Consider the following 9,320-nt stretch of genomic DNA (forward strand, 5'->3'; position numbering starts at 1 on the left):
TGTGGCGAAAACACTAAATATTTGTAATAATTAAACATGCATTGGGTGTAGCAGGCATGGAATGTCGATGGATAAAGAGTTGCAGTTATTAAGCAGAGTAAGACAAGTAAGACAAGGTAAATACATCGATGTTTACCTGTGTTTTAAGTGATGTTTACCTGTGAGGTTTTCATGAAAAGCCATGAGCTGTCCCCACCCATGTGTCATCATTATTATTGTTATTATTGATGCAAATCTGTACGATAGCACAAAGACACAGCCTCCAGTTCTTTAGTAAATACCTTTGTGATGCAATATAGTTTGTATAGCTCGTTACCAGCTCGGAACAAGTTATGTAAATATTTCATTTGTTTTCCAGACCCGAACATTTCTATTGTCCAATTGCCAACACTCTCAAAATTAGATGACTGACACTGTTGCTAGTGATATTTCGTAAAGCTGTGCCATATTTTACAAGAAAATAAAATCTTGACACAAGCAGGTTTGGGTTATGTTTTGCCATCTGCTGTCTTCTGGATTGTTTTTTTTTCTGTCACGCTGCTTCTTTGCATAGACCACTTCATTTACCAGTGGTCCCTGATGTAACCCATCCTGTCCCTGCATTAGTAGTAGAGATTTAGCTTTCATCTTTTTTCTACAATTTGTTTGCCCCTGCTTGGCTGCTCTAGTAGTAGAGATTTACCTCTCATCTTTTGTCTACAATTTTTTTAATTGAATTTTCACGACTGATGCAGTCTGTCGCTTTTACCTAAATATGTTTCGTGTTTTTTCTTTCTTATTTTTTTTTTATTCATGTTGATGTGTGATGACCTTTTGTGCTCTGATCTGCTTTGATCAGTGTTCGTAGGTGTGTTATGTGTATTTTGCGTCTTTGTGTATTTACTTTTGGTTTATAACGATCAGGGTGCCTTCTGTTAAGCATGGAAATGCGCAATATGAATTTATTTTATTATCATGCCATTCTCACTGTGAGTTTAATAGAAAATGAAGCCAAACTAACAAGCTTTGATCAACTAAATTAGTCGAGAGCGACATGGTACTAGTAGGCTACAAGACCAAGATAACATATCAAACCATAAACAAATAAAAAATAATACTGAAATATAGAATAACAATACAATATAATAGGAATCGAGGAAAAATATATAAAATGCTGAGCCCTGCCTCCCCGAAGTCTATCAGGTTTATCTATCACGCGCGTGCAATTTAATACTATTCAAAATAAAAGGGTAGCTTCTGGACTAAACATGCTGAGCCGGGTACAAAATACCATCCCATAATATAACCATCGTTATGGACAACACGGTGAGGGGTGAGTCCTAACCATGACCTCCCAAATACATCATTAACATATTACTCTTTTCATTAGCTGTGAGCTTGTAAACATAGACGTACACTCTTGTGATTTCCTTGTTTGTGACCTATGTTCAGGTCATAGTTCAACTATTGTATATTGTACAAGCCAACAACAATCTTATTGCTAAACTTTAACATTCAATCACAAGTGGCCAAATAAAATCGGTTATCATTCATTGCAAAAATCAAGCATTCTAAACTGATTCTCCCCACCCAGCCACCCCGTTTCCTCACATTTGCTTGAATTACAAATAATCAAAAGGCAGACGCAAGTTCGACTGAAAAAAAAAATCAGTTCACAAAGTTCTCGTTTTCAGCTGTCAACTGAGTAATCGTTGTTTTTAATGGCGACCCCGGCACCGAGAAAAAAGTCGATGCCGCCTGAAAATTTGATGACGAAATGACTTCCGGTCGACCAGTCATCGCCGCGACACGTCACCGGGTGTGTGCGCCCATTCTGCTGATGTCTGTCATTGGCGAGCAAGATGGAGTGACGTGGCGGGCTGCTACTTGTTCAAGCGGAAGGCAGCGTTACATCACTTAATGACAAGCAGGCTTGCCACTTCTCCCTCCCCAGCCCCTCCATCTTGTCCGTCCACAGATGACAGACGAACAACTGTCCCGGGAACATTCACCTCCCTGGGCCTCTTCACTGTGATCTTTTCCCTCACACCAGACGGCGGCTTGATATGAAGGATGAAAGCAAGAGAGTTAAAATCTTTAAAGTGAAAAACGCGTTAGACGCGTTAATAATAACAATTTATGTCCTTCTATCTGTTCACATTTTTTTCTGTTATCTTGATTTAAGAAAGACATGTCTGTCTCTTTCTGTCTCTCTCTGTCTCGTCCCTCTCACTTCCTTCCCCTGACCAGTTTCACTCTTTCTTATTCTTGAGAAGATGTCGATGATGTTATTCTTTTTTTACATTTACAGATAAATAATAACACATTCTGAACAATGTTTATTTTTTTAATCATACCTTCTGATTATTGTCTTGATTATTGACAACTTCAATTAGTATCTAACACTACATGCTCAAATGTCAGTCAACATCCATAAATATTTATTCACATCCACAAACAAGTTTTGACCTACTAAAAGGTAAACAACTGGAGCAAGATGGCGCGAAAACCGTATTCCGAGAAAAACCAAGATCTCCTTCCCTGCGATAATCGCGCTGATGGTCGGCCAGGGTGGACAACTCGAGTTGGCGTTGGTCCACCGCATCTTTTCCACACGAGGGGCAGATAACTGGCTCCTGGGCTTATTGGTGCCGCGCTGAATGGCCTATAATTGCCAGGCCAGACAGAGGAGCCCAAGCTCAAATTGAATGTTGCAAACCTAGCATTTTGGGAACCTTGCTGCAGCACGGACAACACGCGAAGCCGGCAAACAAAGCTGATAGTTTGTGTCGTGCTAAAAGGCCCGTGCGGCCACCGGCAACTTAATCATCATTAGGCAAGTAGTATTTAGTCTTGTGGGGCTCTTTGAGCATCAGGAATCAGCTGAGAAATAGCGCCATTGTTTGAGGTGGTGCAGCCGATGCCATCATTCAAAAGTGTAGGCTGAAGCTTTGTTTATGGAAGACTTGCAGAGAGACATAGGTGGGTGAGCAGGTGGATGAATAAGGTTGTAGAACTTTTAGACTGGTGTTATCAATCATTTACTGTAGTAATCAATCTGATTGCATTGAACTGGGAAACTGTGACTGGTCACATGGCAAGTCCTTTAATGTACCTTGAATATAATCATGATTAGCAGTCCAACTAAATAGAAAGAGAGAGGGTAGGCAAATGAAAATTAAGATCATAACCTGCATTCAACATCCCTGACTTCAGATTGAGGAGGACAGAACTGACAAAAGGCATCTACTGACAATGAATACAGTTCCCTGTCATACTACGGAGTCTTGCCGCTTCCTTCAAGATATTTGCCTTTAGCTTACACAGACTTTTGTCCAATTAGCTGTCGAGAGAAGCCTGTCCCCAAGTCTTAATTTGGTCCGCATATTGACTCATCGCTTTTAACGACAGTTAAATAAGCCACCATCGACTGGAGCAACTGGTCTAATTGTCTGCAGGACTGCGCCATATCTTATCAACTGGACAGTAAACGAGATTACGACATTTCGTAACAACCGTAGCAGTTCTCGCCAACCCTTCGGTTCAGGAAATGGCTGTCGCTTGCGACAATGGGAAGTTTGTGGAAATGGTTCTACAATCCCTGTTGGTCCGCGTGTGCGTATAATCAGTCTTGTCTCCACAGTAGGAGTGGAAAGGGGTGGGGTCGGCAAAAATGTTCAACTTCAAAGCCTTGCAGGCCATTTTAGCCAAGAAGATAGATCGATACGCACGACTGCACTTGCCAGGTAATGTTTCCAGATTCGTTGTCAAGTGCGGACAGGTTCACGAGCTTTGTGCTGAAATTTTTTTTAAAAAAGAAAACGGCGTTTCTGGAGGTATTAGACACATGAAAGAATAATAAGCATGCTTCGTGCATGGCAAAGCGAGGTGACTCAGGTTACAACTAAAAATTTATAGCTATAATTTGCGTGGCCTCCATCTGACACAAAGAATTGATAAATAAAATTAATGAGCTTATGTCTGTACACTCAAGAAGGCAAGTGAACATAAATTGTTGCAATATTTCCGTCTCACAATTACTCGCTGATGTGGTTGATTGGTTTTACGATGTCGCTGTGGCATAACTGCACGTGGAATCGCTGAATGACATTAAAAGGAGAGTCACGTGATGAAACCCGCATGTTTAAGAAGTGGTCCCTTCGGGAAAATTTAGCTTTCCGGTAGAGTGCGAGTTCCTGGCGGGAGTTTAACCACATTTATCTTGCCTGACTGCACGCGCACTGTTCTACCATATTTTGTTCTGTGGAATGTGTACCCAGTTTTTTTTATTTGCCTGCATTACTAAGCTGCAACCGTTAGACAGGATGGACCACTTGAAAGTAGACACAGGACAGACTCCAGGTGTCCAGCAAGGTATTGGTGGCAACGACACTGTATAATTTATTATTGTTTAACTCAGACCTTTAACAGCAGACTCTTTTGGATAACAAACTCAGTCTAAGATCCAAGTTTATTTAGTGTGAACTAAGTAAACAGAAAAACGTTTTTACATAAACTTAACTGAAACTTATTTTTAACTTAAATAAAGACGGTAAAAATCTTGTGATGTAAAATATATGGGAAATATGTGAAATCATGCGTATTAATTTAGTACTTCTCGGTGATCATTTTTTTGTCGTGAATCGGCATTGCACTGGTATCCTGTGATCTGGTAATCCCTCTGAACGGGGTTACAAATAATGTTACAAATGGATTATGAAGTAATCAAAGGTAATCTATAAATGTTTGCTCAACTAGTCCTTGAATTTCAGAAATTAAAAAAGGACATAATTACCGACGGCATTTAAAAAAAAAATTTTTTAAGGAAACCACAGAAATTTGTTTTCTCAAAAGAAAAAAAAACCCCAGATTATCCACATGAACATTCCTAACGGACATGCCACCTAGACGTTGGCACTTTGCAAATGATTCAGGTAATAAGTCTATTAAAATGGTTTATATTTATATTTGTCGATATATATCTGAAAATTCCTTTTTGGTAAGACAGCAGAGAAGTCCTCTGCGCAACCTGTTCTAGAACAGAACCGAAAGAACAGAAAGTTCTGCATGAGACACTGCGCATCACTACCTAATCTAGGCTCTGAGGCGACAACTCTTGTTGACTCGTGAGTGAGTTATCGGTACTACCACAGATTATCCGTCATTCCAGCAGCATCCTGGAGGCCATGGAATCAATGGTGTCATCCGCGCCACCGACACCCACTTCACGCTTGAATGCAGGATAGAATGTCACGTGACCCAACACGATTTCTAATTTTTGTTTAACCTCTTGAGGTTGCTCGCGAGAGACACTCGAGGGTTAAAAAGATTTGTCACTTAGTTTAGAAGTGAGATATAACTGATGGTGTAATATGCTTTCATTTCTTTTTTCTGTCTGCAGAGCGAAGAAAACTAGTTATCTTTAGGTGCATGTGTGCATGTTTATACTGATTTCAATACCTATCATAATGAATGCCTGAATAGGAGCGAGAAAAGAGAATGACCAAACCGTGTAAGAAATCCTTCATCAACTGGTCCGTCTCACTACGAGCCAGTCACGCACGCAGGCTCGTACACACAATAACAATATTTACCTACACAGATACACGCACGCAGTGCACGTGCACTCACTCATCTGTGCAGCATGCACCCCACACAAGCGATTTTCGCATCCCTGGAGCGGAATCTACTTTCCACGCTGCACAAAAGCTTCATCACCGAGCCGGCAGACAAGCATCATTTCATTAGGAGAAGGAAAGGACAAAGTGGAAGCTAGAGCCAACACAACAGCTCCTGTAGGAACTGTGGAGCTAATGACCGAACACAGTAGTAGGACACCTCATTCAGCTGTGCGCACCAAGTGGCCAAATGACAGTAAATTGCTCATTATGTAGCAAGTGGCAACCTGAAAGTAAATTGCCAGTTATGTAAGAAATAGAAAATGGAAGTAAGTTGCTAGTTATGTACGAAATGGCTAAATGAAAGTAAATTTCTAGTTATGTAAGAAATAGAAAATGGAAGTAAGTTGCTAGTTGTGTATGAAGACGGCCACAGGCAATGGGATGCCTGATTGACCATCATCTCTCGAGACACACTTTTAATGAATGTTTTTTCCGTTGGCCATTTTTCTCGCTGAGCTACTAAACGTTTCCTTTTCGATTCATTGTTTCCGTTTTTGGCTCTTCTTGTCGTCTGCCCAAGTCCCTATATTTTCAAGACTAAATTGCAAACGCCATCTCATGCATATTGTCATATTTTCATGCACACAAGCAATCACACACAAAGTGTCAGGTTTTGGTTTTAAATCGTGTTCTGAATGATCTTCAAGGTTCATCACAGCCGGGAGCAGAGCACACGATCGTCAATTCCTGACATCGAAAACTCTATTGAAAACCGTACAAAGTATGTAAGTATGCATCTGAAAAAAAAAAGGCAAGAAACATCAGTGAAAGACGGAACAACACTCAGCGCAGGAAAAGACCTGAAGGCGAACCAGCAGAAGCAAAACCACAGGAAATGAGAAAGTCGCACAAAATTAACGATGAAAAACAAGGCTAACATTAAAAAGACAGACTGGTTGGCAGACCGGTGAACATGAAAAGTCGAACAGCAGCTGAGGCCAGATGGGAGGACATCAAAGAGCGGATGTTGTAGCTGCACATCATAATGACATACTGTAAGGTAGTGAGGACGCGGACACGACCTCCAACCGTGACACTGATCATTATAGTAGCCACCAAGATGTTAACGACAGCATCCAATCAATACAGCACACGGCCAGCCCCGTCCCCTACCTACCCTCCACATCCCCTACCTACCCTCCACGTCCCCTACCTACCCTCCACGTCCCCTACCTACCCACCACTTCCCCTACCCAAACCCCAAGCCGTCCCACTTCAACCTTTAAACCATAATGTACATAATCTATCATACCTTCCCTCCAGCTTTCCCAGACCAGGTAATTGTCATCTGATCGAATTTTCTCTGCACTGAACACCGTGTAGTGTTAGCTTTTTCCGCAATAGATTCGACCCTAACACTAGTATTTGTAAATGTTATTTTGGCACTAACACTATTTTAAACTGTTATTTTGACACTGATACTACTAAATGTTATTTTGACACTAACACTACTATTTGTAAATGTTACTATGACAAGAAAGTAGTTCTCATTTATGGTCAAGATGGTGTCGTGGTCACCAAGTTGGCCTCAGCAGTAAATAACAGCTGGTGAGAACCATTCAGACATTGAATTCTAAATTATTCATCTTAATACTGGTTATACAATGTTGTTTTTTTCTACATGGCTCTGCTTCCAGGATTTTTGTCTCCGCACATCTGAGATCTCGTTTTGAGTGGCGGAAGGATTATTACTGACGTTTTACACAGTTGTTTTCGTTGCAGGTTTGTTGTCCTCCAGAAAATGCTATATTTATGCATGGTTTAGATTCTGACAAGACGAATATGCTTGAGACTTGACAAAAGATATTTAAGGCTAACAATATTTACAAAATAATGGGACTCGCCACCACCAAATGAGTCGTTAACTCGCGCAGAGAAGTTTCGTAGTCGAGGCCCCGGAAGGTTATTAGGTCAATTTTGTGCAATTTGACTTTTCTTTACAGATTACAGGAAGATACACTGTTGTGTAAAAATAAAATTTAGAGATTGTCTTAAAATACGTTTATTCAAGATATCCCACGGTGATCCATCAATCCTGATTTCTACAGGAAAACGACGAAATTCAAAAGCTGTTTCGGTAGCAGTTCCCTGTCAGAACCCCAGCGTATTGTCTCTTCCCAGAAAACCCGTGACCTGTATTTTTAGTCACGTTAAGACTGCTTCCAATATTAACCAATCAAAAGATTTGTATGAATAGATCTGGACGTTGATCACGATACTACCCAATGTGAGAATTTGATACTGAAGTGTCCTTGGTAACGAAAAGAAAGGCTTTGAGCGATTGGCTGAAGGGGACGAAACTCGTTCCTTCCGCCAGGTTTTGTTCCCACGGGCCGAGAAAAGTGAAAGTATGGCTATTAAATCGTAGCTGAGTGACGAAGCATTATTAGCATTATAATCCACGAATCCAGTGAAACATTTTGTGCTTTTATTGAATAAAGGGGAAAGTGTTTATTCAGTGCTGAGCGAATTAACAGAACAGCACACGTGCATACACAACCACAATCTGGGATGAAAGTTGTTCTTTTTGTACTTTTTATTTTTGTGAGAGTCGCCAGGTCTCCAAGTTTTCCAGTATGTCAAAGCATGTAGTTTTCTTATTTTTTAAAAATTTTCTACTCATTTTGCCATACTAGTAGATATTGTTTAAATATTTTGCTGTTTCTGTGAGTGTGCATGGTAATTAGAATGCAATAACAGTTTTCATCTATTAACGTTTATTTAACAAGGCGCACAAATATTCCTTGATATATGTTTTTGAATTTATTTTGAGATAATGTAGCGTGCTGTCTTTTATCCTCTGCACAATTTGGTACAGTGTGAATGATTAGAAGTAAATGTCGCTAAGAAAAACCTAGTGGAACTGGTGAAAATCTTTAAATCCGCTTTTCTCAAAAAGTCCGCTACCTTACTTGCGCACTTCAAACCTTTATAATTCACTCTAGTTTAGGATAAGATAATAAATTTTGTATCAAAAGAAAAGTCAGAACCTGTAGATTTTTAAAAAATGCAATTACTCTAAATGTAAGAAAATGTCCATTGCAGAGCAAACGGATAATGACATACACTGAGAGAGAGAGGGACCAATGGAAGAGAAATGGAGGGAGCGAGTTAAATCCTCGTGGTGGCGGGCACCTCTCCTCTCCTTTCCCCTCTAGTCCCTTGATCTGGTACAGTGAGCACTGGTCAGCTAGTGGTATAAACTTACCTCAAATCGTTAACCAAAAGATGACTAGAATTTTAGGTGGAAGGGTTTGCAGCAGAAATCAGACACGTCGGGTACCCTTTCGAGTAAATAAATAAATGTAAACAAAGAAAGTATTTTATATTGTTTGATCTTGCATTACGACTAAAAATAAATAACAAAAGGACTATTTAAAAGCGAAAGTATGTCTTTCTTAACTTTCCGAAATAAAATTATATTAAAAATTTAAAAAAAACCAAACAAACAAACGCAGACACAGGAGGACTTCTAAACGGGTCAACAGGTCTGAGGCCTGGGTACTCTTTGAGCTAAGCAAGGCTGTTTCTTAATGATCATCGAGCCCCGCCACCACCCCGCCACCCCGTCACCAAACCCCCTTCCCAGCCTCCTCCCGTGTCTGTGGCCACCAACCTCCTCGCGCACTCTTGGTGGCGTTGCACAGTTGATCGCGGCAG

Source organism: Pomacea canaliculata, linkage group LG14, assembly GCF_003073045.1.
Source record: "Pomacea canaliculata isolate SZHN2017 linkage group LG14, ASM307304v1, whole genome shotgun sequence".
Taxonomy (NCBI): Eukaryota; Metazoa; Mollusca; class Gastropoda; order Architaenioglossa; family Ampullariidae; genus Pomacea; species Pomacea canaliculata.